The following is a 15,920-nucleotide window of genomic DNA, read 5'->3' as shown; positions in this document are numbered from 1 at the left end:
TTCGAAAATGTGGCCTAGCAGAGAACAAGTGAGGCAGCAACACGAAAGACTGGATTCAGACTAAGCTGTTCCACGACCTTTTTTGTTATTATTTTAAACTGGCTTCCAGAAGGGAAGTGAACACACGCCATGGTTCCTGTTCACAGCAACCCTCTGGGAATGAGAGATTTGGAGTAGAGCTTCAGAAGGAAAAATCTTTTATTCCCCTCCCGCCCAGCCCACCAATTTGGAGCAGAGCAGGGGAAAGAGGAGCCATTGTGCCCAAAAGGCTGATGCCAGCGGGTGGAGATCCCAGGGCAGGTGGGAAGTCCTGTGCACAGTCCTAGCACACCGTAGCCCTCTCCTTTCTGGAGTAATTTAACAGGTACATATTAGATGTAAGTAATTCCTTTTTCTTTTTTTTTTTCCCTCTCACAGGGCAGATTCTTTGTGCGGCTGCCCAAAGGTACAGCACAATAGGGAATTGTTTTATCAGCCAGTGGCAATGATTAAATAGGAGCCTACCAGAGTAAGAGCTTATCTGAAAAAAGTATTTTTCTAAATTTCCCCCTTCCTCCCTTGTTCGAGAATTCAATTTTGCTGAAGAAAACAAAGCAAAGGCCCGTTTCATGGTTTACCTATTACTGGCAGCTCTAGGAATACCCCACATATTTTCAGTTCAGTCCCACGCCTCTGGATTCTCTGAACTGTAACTACAAAGAGAAGTACCGGAGCCTCTTAAAAGCCTTGTTTGTGTATTCATTCAAATAAGACAAAAAATAGAGAACCTGAAATAAAATAACTTTCAGCTTTCTTATCCTGCTGTCAGAGTAGGCTTGAAATAGTCTGATTTCAGTGTTATGAACATAAGCACACATTAAGTCCATAGAAGTCTTTCTTTTTGCTTTGAATCGGGTTATATATGGCACAAAGAGGGAATTTTCCTATATCCAAAGGCCTGGGAAAATTTTTCAGTACCTAAGAGATGTTTAGGCATATTTGGCATAAAAATCAAATCAATGTAGAACTTCCAAGGGAATAATTAGTATTCAAGTAATTATTTCTATTGGGAAGTTAAAATGAAATAGCTTTATCTACAAAATAATATTCTCTTTAATTATGAAAATAAATGGGAATTCAAAGATATTTGTAGCTGGTTTTATTACTTATGAAGAATCATCTCAGAATTTTAATTTATTCAAAAATTAAAATACCATGTAAATTGCTCCTCTTCCTCTAGCAAATGCAAAATCAATTTCAACCAAATATATGCAATGTGGGTCCCTCTACACAAGTAAATCAAAATGTTTGTTACATTCATGTAGTTATGCAAAGCATTGTAGAAAGGACTCCAGCATAATAAGTAAACATTTTCCCCACAACTGAGGGAGAAAGAGGCCTTTCAGTCTATGCACTTTCAAAATTAGGCTAGCCAAAACCAGGAAAAAGTACATGAGTGCATGATAAAGTCTTACAGAGTAATAAAGGAGAGAATCTTAAGAATGAGGAACACAGCCCTTTCCTAAAAAAACAAGAGCAAAGGATGTTTAGTACACCATGAAGGAGTATCTACATGCACTTTCTTCCAATATTCAATTAATCTGTAGAACGCAAGGAGAAGTAACATAGGGGGCAAAAAGACCTACTTAGTTTATAGAAAAACATACAAAACCACATGAAAATGCCTGGATATTGCTCTTATTAAAAGAAGGGACTTGAATTTCCATTCCCCAGCACCTAAGCTAGTTTCTGGATAGAGTAGAAATAGTAGCAAAACTTTGCAGAGAGACAGGTTAATTTTGTAGGCAGTGTTGACACAACACTTCAGTTAGCTTGTCCTTAACCTTCCAAAGTGCCTCAAATTATCTGTATCTGTATGTACATGTCCTTAGTTTTCTTTAAACTGCAGCTCTGATCTTCCAGGAATATTGTACTAACATTCCAGACCAGGGCCCTGGCACTTCCCAGCATGCCACGTTGACATAAAAAGCAACAACCACTCAAGTTTTGGGTATGATCACCTTCTAATCATACTTTCTGCATGCAAAGAGCTAAAAGGTGACTAGCTGGTAACATCACATTTTTTACCCGCAAGCTCACCAAATTGTTCTCAGCAAAAAATACATATATATGAATCTTGAGATCTTCAGAAAGTCATGCCAACAATTCATTCTTGTATTTAAAGTAGAAGGAAAGGGAATTATAAGCACTAGTGTGTTACCCGCCATCTTCCAAAGCAAGTCACTCTGAATATTTTATTCTTCTCTGCGAAAATACTGCAGCACATAAGTGCTTTAAACCTCACCTTTAATTCAGATTTAGAACCCAGCTTTAACCATACCAGTCCATGGGTATAGTTTCAAATTAACATCTTAAAGGCAACAAGGAACGGGAGTTCTAGTGCTCCTTCTTGCCCTTTCTCACCTCTCTTACCCACCACTCAGCTCCAGTGTTTATCTTAAACAGTCTCCAGGATCTCATCTGATCTCCTTGTAAGCTGATGCAATCTATGCAAATTGGAACCCAGCAAAAAAAATTTGTTTATTTTGCTTTGGCTGATTGCTGAGATGAGTTGACTTACCTCAGGATCTGAAAAGTTCAGTCAGGCAGTGTGATTTCCAGAGCTGATGCAAGGAAGGAATACTAAGACAAAAAAGAGAGGAATCAAAGGAGAACTTGGAAATAGGGGGAAGAAGGAAGACTTCCCTTGGCTGAATGGTTATGTAGCTTGGTAGCTTAGCCTGTTCTAAGAGGGGGTTCACAAGAAAGGACTTCTTCTCGTCTAATGGCTCACTGTCTTTAAAAGTGAGGAGGTCTTACTACTTTCTCCAGCTACAGATTCCTGACCCTTTCCTTGTGCCAAATCAGGTTTTCAACAGGCTTTGTGCTCACACCATTCAGCTTTTTAAATGGATGGAAAACGGACTTGACACAGGAAACGAATAAACAGCTTTTTGTGGGCTAGGTAGTTAAATTGGCTTTTTGAGGTATCAGACAGTTGGCAGATCTGGTATGTGAAGACAGAAACAGGACGATGAGGCCAAGAATGTGGGAAGAGAGATGTGGGAGGAAGATGTCTTGTCTGAGCAGCCCCAAGCGGCTGGATTGGCTCAGCCACATTGTGTAACTTCATTCTGGCTGCAGCAGTGAGCAATGGAGACAGCAAAAGGTACCTTAGGAATAGGACAATTGCCCATTCCTTGCTCCGTGCATAGGGTGATTTGGGTACCTTGGCTTCCTCGTTTTAAACCTCATAAATATTGTGTCTGCTTGAATCAGCCAAATGTATGAATGAAAGACACTAGACCAGATGGTCCAGTAGTGTAAGAGGGAAAGGTCAATATTGGGATTATAATCCACTGAAAGTCAGAAAAGTTGGTGATCAGTATTCAGAGAGGTTTAGTATTTGCCCTGCTCAATTTACTTGAGAAGATTTCCATAAGGAACTCAAGAGGACTAGTGGTTGATAATAAAATAGCAGATAAGGGTCATGTTGATGAGTTTGGAGCAATCTACTCAGAAGGAAATCTAAACAAACCTTTAAATTAACTGTCACATCTTGGACATGTAATTTATTTGGAACAATTCATTAAAAGCCTTAGGTTAATGTTCTATACTGTTAAAAGCAAAGCTGAACCAAAACAAACAAAAAAGAGAGAGTTAACAATTAATGAGAAAGGAATGCAGAATGAGTTGGAAAAGGTTGTTATGCCACTGCAAACTTTCACTCTGAATCTACATTTTGAATAACAGAGCCCATCTGAAGGAAGACATTGAGTGCATGGCAGGAGGAGTCTTGACATACAGAATAGTTTCATATGTGAAAGTACCGAGATAAGACTCTTGGCTCAGAAGGAATGTGAATATCTGATTAATTTAAAAGAGCTCTATGATAATCGTCGTCATGAAGAAAATAAACATGAAACAATTATTTCTCACACTGTAAATATAAGGACCTGCTGAAAGAAACAATCATAAAGCAAAGTTAAAATAAATACACATAAAAAGATTGTACTTTTAAGTAAATGGCTTGAAGATAGAAGTGCTATCTGACTACAAATAATGACAGAACTGCCATCTGACTGCAAATTTTGGAAAGGAAGAAAGTAGGAATAGTTAAAAAGAGAGATTAGCAAAACCATGGATCCTATGACCAAAAGAATTCAGAAAAATTGCTGTATTCTGTATCTTTATCACCTCAGTCCAGCTGTATCTCAAACTTCTTTTTCTTTTCCCTTCCTTTTCTTACAGCACACTAGCTACTGGCATGGCCTAAATACAGTAAACCTCACAGGTTACTTTTGACTTGCAGATTGGGTCCACATGAAGCATCACCTGGGCTGCTCTGCCCTCTTGGCAGCTCTGTCCTCTTGTAGAGGACTTCCATGTAAAGGTTTTCCTGTGCTTGAATAAAACAGTGAACAAAACTGTCAGCTTGATCCCCTGTAAGCAGGTTTTCATCCAGTGTTGCAGATACAGAACTAGTTTTTTATATTCCACAAGCCCTAAGTACTCCTAAGCACAGGCAAGGAGAAAACCCTCAGATACAAGGGAGTCAAGTTCTTTGTCTGCACAACCACAGTGGGCCCATTATTTATCCAGCCCCAAATCTCTTTCTCTCCCTGTGTTCATTAGGTGCTGGGACAATGTCCTGTGACTGGATTTACCATTTTTCTATCTCCAAAACTCTCCTTCTTTATGTATTCCTACTTTTTATGTAGTGATGTAAATTTTTGTCAGTTAGGTACTTGAAGAATCTGCAATAAAAGGCTGAAGGAAATTAGGTGAGCAGAATATCCTTCTGTCTGTAGTGGGGTTTGTTAAATATAATGGTCCAAATAAGCTTTCAGCTCTAAATCTTTGAATTGCTGATTACCTGATGCTAGGAGTGCAAAAGCCTACCTGATATTTGCCTTGCTTTTGCACTCTTCTCTAAACATCAAACACTCTTGTCTGCTAATGCCCACCTGCCAGAGACAGGACATGATGCCAGCAAGGTACTTGAGATGATCTCCTACAGCAGCTTTTCTGTTAAAGATTGGATGTAACGTGAAAATTAACATGAAATTTTTTTTACTTTTGTCCTTTCTCCAGCTCTCCAGCAGATCCTTTTTTCCTGACTGTCATTTTGATAAAAGTGAGTTAAGATACATTAACTAAATTCTCAGCTCCTACATGTTTATCTTGGAAACAGCAGTCAGGGTTAAATGATTTACCTATACCGTATTTTACTTTTTTTTTTTTTTTAATCCTCCTGTGAAGTACATAATACTATTACTTGTCATAATAGTTTTTGCTGCATGTTGCAATAGTATTTTGTGGCTGTATTCTTTGGTTCTAACTGCCTGACTTGTGGCATCTAAGTCAAATAGAGCAGCTTATACGAACTTCTGTGTTCCAAGCTGCTGGGTCAGCAATGCTTGGTGACCAAGATTTGGTTTTATCACCAAACCTAAAACTGATCTGAGCACACTTCCAACAGCCCTAGCTCAAACTGCATCCATTGAGAAAGACACATTGAAAACATACTGGCTACATCAAAGAAACTTTCTATGCCTGGAAGGTTTTAGAAGTTGAAGAGACACAAAATATTTTTCTTTTTTCAGAATTGTGACAAAAATACTTTCCTGATACAAATATATTGTAGGGTTTTGAATATCTTTAATAAAGCTTTTTCTATATAAAAATATTTTTCTTTCAAAAGACGTATACTAAGTTTGCATAATGTGCTATTACCTACTGAAAAAAAGCCACTTATGCTACCTACATCCAAAGATAATCAGTGTGAGTTCTTGCAGCACTAGAGGAAATATGATCACAGGACTTGTAGATAAGCAACCTTTAAGAAGGACTAGGACCCCCTATCAACCAGACAGCCTCCAAGATAAGAGCCTTCACAAACCGTGTATAGAATTTACTTCTCTTCTTGAAAGATATATTTTTAAATTGCTTCTTATCATTGTCACTGGAATTAAAGATAAACTGTTGACACACTCATGGTCAGATATGATTCCTTAAATACACACATATACAGAGGGAACATTTTTTTTGTGGCTGTGTTGCAGAAGCTTTTGTTCAATTGAGCTGGATCCATTGATTCATTATTTTACTTTGGGTCCTTATTTAATCTTTCACAAGAGGAACTAATTTTTAGATAATTTAAGTAGATTTTACAGTATTAAGAGGAACTGACCTTTTCAATTGAAAATGATTTTCAGAAAGAAACAAGACTCTGAGTGTGCTCATCTGTTAAAAGAGAACATCTTTTAGAGGCAAACATCTGAAACAAATGTCCCCTGGAGGTGTACACTATTCCAGTCATTACAGAGGGAGTACTCATGTTCTTATTTAATGCCAGTCCCTTGGATCCTGTCAGTACCTGCACCCATTAAGCCTATCACTTTGCAACTTTACACCAAAATCCTTGATAATGTTTTCCTGTGTAAGCTTCCAGCATGCCTGTTCTCGTCTTCCTGCACAGAGAGACAGAGATCTCCCCATGTCGTCTCTCAAATGGGCCAGACACACATTAACACACCAGCCCCCTTCCTTTGCTAGATTCCAGCCAGGCATGCAAAGTACTCAAACCCTACTTAAATGGTAGAATTAATCCATCCCTCCAGCCTGTTTTTCAGAGGAACAGAAACAGATTTTTGTTTCTGTTTTTTGCACTCGTTTTTTCTCATCTAGGAAAGTGTGGAAACATCATTGAAAATTCCACAGTGGCAAAATGCTGCTGTTTCCTAATCTCATACTGGCTCTATAACGGTTCATTAATTACTTTTAAAGGTGATAAGGGCATAATGAAGAATAAGGAATCTTCTAATACACAACATATGATAAATTCTAGGCTGAAGCAGCTTCTAAATCTATCTCTCACTCCATTTCTAATAATAACATCCTAAAACCAGTACGGTAGAAATCTGCACATCATGTAATACCTGGAGACAATTAAATTCATATTTTTTGTGCTTTAGTTGAAGCTTTTTCATTGAAATCAATGAGGGTTTTGCCTGATCAATGTCTTCTTGCACAAATGAACAACTGCAAATGTGCTAGGAAAAACTGATATCTGGGGCAGTGAATCACAAATGGTTTGTCACCCTTAGAAGTAAATAAAAGAAAAACCAACCATAATTTCTTGAGATGGTTTTTTAATTCCTATCCAAATGAATTTCTTACTTTTTTTCTAACCAGAAAGCAGATTTATTGCATGGAACAATAACTTAAGAATAAACGTTGTTTTAACTTCAGAATGAAACAATTAAAATAAAAACAAATTGAGACACAGAAATGAAAAAAAAAACCAAAAAACAAAAAACAAACAAAAACCAAAAAAAACCAACCAAACAAAAAGTATATTGTGCTTACTCTCCAGACAGGGAAAAGATTTTATATAGCATTTTCTAACATCTTTATCTATTTCAAGTCCAATGATACAATCAAACTGAGTCCTTCCGAAATATGCTCTTTCACAGATTTAACTTTTAGCTCCAGTAAGGAAACCTAGGTCTCTAATGAAAGTTTTAGGTGGATTTCAGATGCCTTAATATTTCTGACACAGATGTCAGAGTTGGCATTTCAGACCAACTATAATCAGCAATATTTTCAAAGGGCAGAAAACCATGTGGGCTGCATGTTTGCATCTGACACCAACACAAAGCAGGAGAATGGATGGTTTATGCAGCAGAGGTACACATGCCAAGGCATATATCTTCTCTTGAAGATATTCTTCTTTGTTGGACTGGGATATAATACCTCACAGTGAAGGATACTTGCTCCTGTGAAACTCTTCTGTGCCTCTTGGTCAAGTACATGTTTTTTCACTGCTAAATTGTTAATTATGACTTCAGCAAGATAATTCCCTGAGGCCCAGGCACCTAAACTCTAGAGAATAAACGGAATGTACTCCACTGGCTTCTTCTCTGTTCTGCTAGCTGATAGTATCCTCATTCCTGAAGCAGTATAAAGGAAACAGTTACTTAGTAAAAGGCATAAAGACTTTTGACTTAGTATTGACTCAGTCCAAATCCACAAAGTTGTTTAGATAATTACCTCCCACTGATTTTAATATGTATGGATACTATGACTTACTATCTGTGCTAAAAGATGCAGCACTGGATAGAAGCCAGGCAGTCCCTGACTGTGACTGTGGCTTATTGTGCAGGCTTGTGTGGTGGCTTCAAGGCCTTACTCCAAAAGGACCTAGTTGGTTGGGAGCATAAACCTATGACTTGAACTACTATAAAATCAGCTAAATAATCACAAAGATTATGATCTGGCAAGAAACTGCTGCTATTGAATTTTATATGCAAAAGGACATATTCTGCATAGCAAATTTGGATGATACCTAGCAGTAAAGTGTTGTGGAAGGGGGAAATGGAATGGTTGCTACACATGACAGAGGAATGTCATGTTCTCCTCTTGCCTCAATTGCTGTTAGAAACACACACAGTCTCACCCTGGTGCCAGGGCTGTAGGCTGTCTTGTTAATGATGCTGGTGTCTGCACACTGTAAGAATTTCAAAACACAACTGTCCTATCACATGAAAAGATGGTGACCAGGATCACCCAGCACAAGCTATCAGATTAAGTCAGAATTACATCAAAACTAGATGTTATAAACAAATGTGTAAATAATAGCCAATTCCTTATCTCTGGTCAGTATCTCTCAGGTCAGTATGTGCTGGTGTTCGCTGGGATAGGGTTAATTTTCCTCACAGAAAGAAGAATTTTCTTCACAGGCTGGTATGGGGCTGTTTTGGATTTGTGTTAAACAGGGTTGATAATATAGACATGTTGTTACTGCTGAGCAGGGTTTACATAGAACCAAGGCCTTTTCTGCTTTCTGTACTGTCATGTTAGGGAGGAAGTTGGGGATGCATGGGAGGCTGGGAGGAGACACAGCCAGGACAGGTGACCCCAATTAATCAAAGGGTTATTCCAGACCACATATTAAGGTATATAAAGTGGGGGAAGGAGGGGGACATTTGGAGTGATGGTCTTTGTCTTCTCAAGTCACCGTTATATGTGATGGGGCCCTGCTCTCCTGAGAATGGCTGAACACCTGCCTGCCCATGGGAAGCAGTGAATTAATTTCTTGTTTTGCTTTGCTCGCATGTGTGGTGTTTGCTTTCCCTATTAAGCTGTCTTTATCTCAATCCATGAGTTTCCCAGCATTTTCCTTTCTGATTCTCTCCCTGGTCCCAACTCCCCAAACGAGGAGTGAGTGAAGGGCTGGATGAGGCTTGGCTGCTGGCTGGGTTTAAACCATGACACCAGATTCCTGAGAAACTTTGTTGAGTGGTAAACTCTGTCAGCGTTGTCCTATACTTAACACACCTCAAGTAATACGTTTAGTTTTGGGCCCCTCACTACCAAAGGACATTGAGGTGCTGGAGCATGTTGAGAGAAGGGCAACAAAGCTGATGAAGGTCTGGAGCACAAGTCTTACAAGAAGCAGCTGAGGGAGCTGAGGCTGTTTAGCCTTGAGAAAATGAGACTCATTGCTCTCTACAACCACCCAAAAGGAGGTTGTAGCCAGGTGAGTGTAGTAAACCCCATGGACCTGGGTAAGGCCCCAGGGAGAATTGAATAGTAGCAACTGCTGAGACAGCAACATAAGTTCCTGTCTCTCTGACCCCCGCCCCAAAGCTTATCTCTGTAACCCTATAGGCTATGTTACCTAACCCTTACTATTGGTCAAGTTTGGATCCCCCTTAACCCTATAAAAGAGGCCTACTTTAGCCCATTAGACAGAAGAAGAGCTGTTGCTGGGACCCTTCACAGACTCCCCCAATAAACATCGCTGTGGAACGCCAGAACCTCTCCTTCTCCTCTCTTGCGTCTGCTGCAGTCTCAGCCAAGGGCTCCCTACCTAGCAAGCAAGAGCTGAGATCCTAAGAGAGCTTGCAATCACTAAAGGGCTGACAATCACCCAGTTTGCTAAGGGGGTTGGCCCGCGGCGTTGGCCTCGAGCTAGCCCAGCATTCGGGCACCCTGTCTCCCTGAGGACTGGGCTCCCGGGCTATCTTGCACTGCTTGATAATAAGGCCAGAATAGAGGCTTTATTATAGGTGAGTGTCAGCCTCCTCTCTCAGGTAACAAGAATCAGGGTGAGAGGAAACAGCTTTAAGTTGTGCCATGGAAGGTTTAGGGTGGATATTAGCAAAAATTTCTTCATGGAAAGTGTTGTCAAGCATTGACACATGTTACCCAGGGAAGTGATGGAGTCACCATCCCTAGGGGTATTTAAAAGATGTGTGGATTTGGGACATGGCTTAGTGGCTGACATAGCAGTGCCAAGCTGATGTTTGGACTTGATGTTGTCTTGACTTGACTTTTCCAACCTAAAAGACTCCAGGATTCCAGTAAGAGTTGAGTCTCTGAAGGGAGGCATTGTTGTGGTGGGCAGCCCCCTTCTGAAGCTTTAGACTGTAGGGAGTTACTGCTCTCTGATGGATCTGTGTAGGCCTGCCAGAGGCCATACACCATATCTGCTTATTTTCTTAACTCCTTCTCACCTTCTAAATCCCCTTAGGTACATACAGGTGGTCTCTAACATTATTCTTTCTGCATCAAGACCTCAGCTGGCTATTCACACAGCAAAGGGGTCTCATCTATGTAAATAAACCTTTTTCTTTCTGTGATATTCACTGAAATAGGGTCAGAGATGTTCACTTCCCATGTTTCACCTTACTCCTAAAGGTATAGCCCTATGGAGAGAGACTGTTGTAGCTACATGAACACAAAGGTACCATTTACTTCTTAGCCCTAACAGTGGATGTCAAACTGTCTCATCAGTTACAATGAATACAGCTGGACCACTTGTTCATCCAAGGGAGACTGGTGACAATGAGGAGAAAAGCTGGAAGAAACTGAAGTTTGTGTCTGCACTAAGTATTTATTCCTGATTTTGAAAAATTTTAGTTTTACCTAAATCAACAATATGAAATGCTACAGGGTACCTTCAGGTCAGTATAATGCTCTTCAAACCCGCTTGTAATCTTTGATTGCTAAATATTTTCAGTTGAAGCCCAAAGTATTCCATAGGTATCTTGACTAAAATCAAGAGTTAGAATTCAGGCCTCACTGTTTAAATCAACAATCCATGTTCCCCTTCGTATGGGTACATGAAATTTACAGATACAGACAAGCTTAAGTTTTAGCATTTGAGTCATGCTGCTCATCTTCTTAAAATTAGGCATGTATGGAGGTGTTTTCAGGATCGGGGCTACATCATCGAGTGATTAGAAAACAGTCCCCTCTGGGTCTCAATTAAACATGGCTCCAGCAGCACAAATCAATGCACTGGGATAGTGATTTGAAGCTGAGATCATGTCTACAGCACAAGGCATGGCTGACATCAGCGTGCTAATCTGGGGTGTGAGCATTCTGTGCTCTCTGAATCCCTCTGCTTACCTGCAGTTACAACAGTGCAACTGTTCTCTTGCCAGTACAACATATTTCTGCTGGGAGGGGGGCAGGGCAGACAGGGAGAGAGGAGTGAGTGCACCAAGGCTTGATGCCGTTATGATATGGATGGTGATCATAGATGTGGAGCTGCTGTCAGGACTTATACCCAGGAGGATGCACTGCTCTGGATGGCTTTGATAAGGGATAAACACTGCAGCTCTTCAGCATTGCCTGAGATAAGCCTTAACAGTGCAATCTAGGCTGCTGTAGGCTGCCACAGATGACAAACTTTTCTTTCTAGAGCAGTGTGTATTTATAAGCTGCATTCTAGTTTAGACATGGCTATAGTTAATTCATGTTTATGAAGCACTGAAATTGAAAGGTGTTATGCAAATGCAAAATATTCTTCAGATGCAAAGCCTCTTTTTATTTTTTAGAAAGGGTGCTTTCTTTATTTGTCAGTGATGTTTTTGCTTATGTTGTAAATGATTGGTTGCCTGTGTTTGCTGTTGTAACATGTATTCTTATTACCACTTTGTTTGTCTTTATTGGGATGTCTGCTTCTCAATCTCCAAGGAATTTCTTAAATACTATGCATGCAAATTTCAGTTCACAGATGTGCAAATCACATAAACGCTTTCCATCCCTCTTAGGTAAAAAAGCTGGAAGTTGCAGAAGTGGTATATACTTGGTATGTGCGTGCTGGCACAGTCCTGAAACCACAGTTCTTTGAATCCATATTTTGTTTCTGACTATCACTCCTAAATCCAGAACAATTAGGTTTAACGATTTCTAAATTATTTACTCATAAATGGTCAAGCAAAAAACTTTGTATATTAAGAATTAATTTAAAACTGGTGCTTTGGCCCTGCTTAATGAAATTTTCTGAAGAAGAAAATTACCTAACAAACTGAAAAAGGAAAAAACACTTCTAAGTGATTCTTTGTAGTTTCTTATGTTGCAGTGGAAGAACTGTGGAAGGATGTCCATGACTCTTTGAGGCTACCTTTATTAAAAAAAAAAAAAAAGAAGAAAAAGAATAAAAAAGAGAATAAAAAGGAAAAGCTACTGGTTGTTAGGAAATCTCTTAAGGACTCCTGGGGAAGAGCTCTTATCTGATCAAGTTGAAGGTCTCCCCATATTCTCAGTGATTTACAGTACTAATCATATATTGCCTCTTTACTGTGCACAGAGGAAATATTCCTCAGTATTTTTAATTCAAAATCTCTTAATGGCTGTGTGATTTTAAATAAACACTTAAAGTAAATTCTCTTTTGGGTACAAGGGAAAAGCACAATTCCTCGAGAAATTTGTATAGGAGGCAGGAGAGATGATTTCAAAAGTTTCAGAGTGTGGAGTCCAATTCCTATTTATATGGCATAATTGAACCAGTGTAATATAACAGTGCATATTTATGTCTTTGGTTACATGTTCCACAGAATGCTGAAGAATAATTGCTGACAAAAACTGAATATCATGGGACAAAGAGAGTCAACCCTCTGAAATCAATTTAATTTTACTCCTTCAGGAATTGTCAGTAGTCATTGTTATCAGTCCAACAGTAACGGTATTAAGACAATAATTTTGCAACTTTTAACTATTTCATCAATTTAACACAAAATTTCAAAGCATGTTTAGTCTGATGAACAGTGGATTACATGAATATTCAATACTCAACGAAGTTATATCAGGCTTTTCACCCATGTCTCTGTATATATTATACCCTGGAACCTAAATTAAAATATTCATAGCTCACTGGAGAGAAATTAAAAATTGATTAACTTAGGTATTTGGGGAAAATGTGTAATCAGAGAAATGAGAAAGATTCAGCCTAACCTGGGAATGAATTGCTGAGAAGTGAGAGTAAGGAGGAGGTGCCCGAAGCATAACTCCCATGACACACTGTGGTGGCACTACTAACTGCACTGTTTGCTTTCTCATATAAAAGGATTTTAGTAAAAGGGGAAACAAATAAAAGGAAATGGAAATTTGGAGTAGGAGTTAAGATTGTTTTCTCATGGCCTTTTTTCTATTAAACAATTTCCAAATAGTTATAGATATGTGTGTGTGTGTCCTAAAATTTTGTATTTTCAGTTGTTTTAACTGTTGGTGTGTTGATGCATACATGTTGTATTTACTTTATAGTAATGTAAATATAGAATCTATTTTTTTCATGAGAAGGGTTAAGAGAATTCCGAAGTTCTGGAAATGTAACGGTGGTGCTTTAATGGGAAAAAAAATAAAAAGAGAAATGATACTTCAGATTATTCTGTTAAAATGCTACTTTTAAGCTTTCTGTGATTTGAGGATCATGATTCCCCAGGGTACTGAGATGGTGTTGCTATTTTGAACTCCAAAGCATCAAAAAAAAAATCTCTGCCATACATGTATACCTCATATGGAGAAGATGCACAGAATGCCACTTTCACAGTTTTAGACCCCAGAACTTTAAAGCACAAAGGGTGAGCTCATTGGACATCCAGGAAGTTTCAACAGATTTCTGGCTCCTTAAAATGTGTCAGAAATTTGTTGCATATCAAGAAATTCTTCTGATTCAGACAATAATGTAGTTGCTGCTGTGTTTGGGTTTCTTTCTGTATCAGTAAGCTCTTTGGTACTACTCAGTCAACTTCTCAAGGATTCCTTAAAGTGCACAACCTCACAAATCTAAAAAATTGAATCCTTGAATGACTAAAGGAGATTAGCTTTGAAGTAGAGAGGATGCTCAAAATGATCTAATGGGTAAAGCACCATCTGCCTTTTATTTTTGAATTCTTTTCTGATATCCTTTGCAGCAGAGGTGGTCTCCAGGACTTTCAACAGTTGAATACACCATCAAGTTTTGAGCATCACTGTGCTGACCAAACACAATAAACCCCCTTGACTTATTTTTAATCTCAGGAAAAGAGATGCTGAGAATTCACAATGCCTGGGAAATTCTGCTGCAGTGTCTGACTACATTCATGATTTAAATGTGTTTTGAATTCCCTTGCCTGTCTGTCCTTCTGCTTTGCTTGAGCTTGTCCCTTTATCTGACATGATAGAAATTGAGTTATCAGTTTTCTGCCCAGCATGTTAACCTAAACTGCTGATGGCCAAACTGTTGTAGGGGTAAAGCAGGTTAATCACCATATCTTAAATCAAATTTAAGATTTTGAGTATCTTTAGCCAGTTTGCTATATGAAACATTTTCTGGATGACCACCCCCAGAATTATTCCTCTTGGAGTTTTCATCTTTGTATAACTACTGCTAGTTTTAGCTAAAAAAAAATTAAAAAAACATAAAAAAATTCTGAGACATAAATATATTTAATGGCAAGATTGAGCATCTTGAATTTTCTTAAATTCATTTTGTGTTTATTTCTATTCCAAAGACATAAGACTGATAACTGTAATACTGAGAGTTCCTTATTGTACTCCCCAGTACCTTGTACTGCAGGAACATTAGCAGAATTGTTCTCTCCTTCTGTTTGGTGATTACAGCTTTTGTGTTCGGTGTTATCCATATGCTATGATGGTAGTTTTATGACAAAGTAAATAGAGGTTTATGTATCTGTTCTTCCATGAATCTGCCATTTGCCTGATTGTTTTGTTATCTCCAGTGCCTCACAGTTGTGAATGACCTGATTTATAGGCCTGGACAGGCCATCTAAATCACATGCTGAGAGCAAGTAAAGATAAACTGAGCTTCCGAAATTGACTTGCACTAATGAATAGTTATAAATATTTTCTTTAGCTAAGAATGTTTAAAAATAAAAGGGGGAGAGAGACAGATCTGCAAAGAGGTTGGCTTTTCTCCTTATAGCAGCTTCTCTTCTGCATTGGGGGAAATGTGATATGAAGATGACTTGAAGTTGAGGTGATTTAGGAAATTAACTGTTGAAAGGGTTAAAATTCCTATTATACAATTCTTTGTGAAGAAGTACAAGGTACAGATGTAGGAAAGAGGTAGAAAAAGTAAGTAAAGGAGTATCTGAGAAACAGATGACAGCTGAGTTCTACTGAAAAAAAATATAATTATCCAAGCTCAGTTGAGCCTGATCCAGGGAACTTGAAGATAATACATCAGGAACATAAAACATGGTAAGAAAGCAAAGAAGATTTTCAACACTGAAGTTTCTGCCTTGTCAGTTCCCAAGAAAAAGAAAATGGAAACAGACAAATGGCAAAAAAATATGGTTCAAAACATACCATATATTTGTCCCTTTCATATTACCTCTGGGGGGAAAAAAAAAAAAAAAAGAAAACAAAAAAGGCAGCAATTAGGTGATCGCAGATTTTAATGGCAGGAAAAATGGCAATTAGTCTCTTCCTGAGGAAAAAAATATCAGTCCTTTAAATTCCAGTTACATAAGAATATGGGTAATTAGACTACTGAAGAACTCTGTGACAGAAAGTGGGCACTAGAAAATATCTATGAAATATGATTCTCATTCATAGAGCTTTCTGAACTATTGAACACCCACAGAGCAAAATTAGCTGCAGACTGGGTTTTCTATATTATGGAAATAATAGAAAATAGGACT

The sequence above is a fragment of the Agelaius phoeniceus genome, chromosome 5 (assembly GCF_051311805.1).
Source record: "Agelaius phoeniceus isolate bAgePho1 chromosome 5, bAgePho1.hap1, whole genome shotgun sequence".
Lineage (NCBI taxonomy): Eukaryota > Metazoa > Chordata > Aves > Passeriformes > Icteridae > Agelaius > Agelaius phoeniceus.
The sequence above is the reverse complement of the archived record's forward strand: the minus strand, read 5'-3'. Positions refer to the sequence as shown.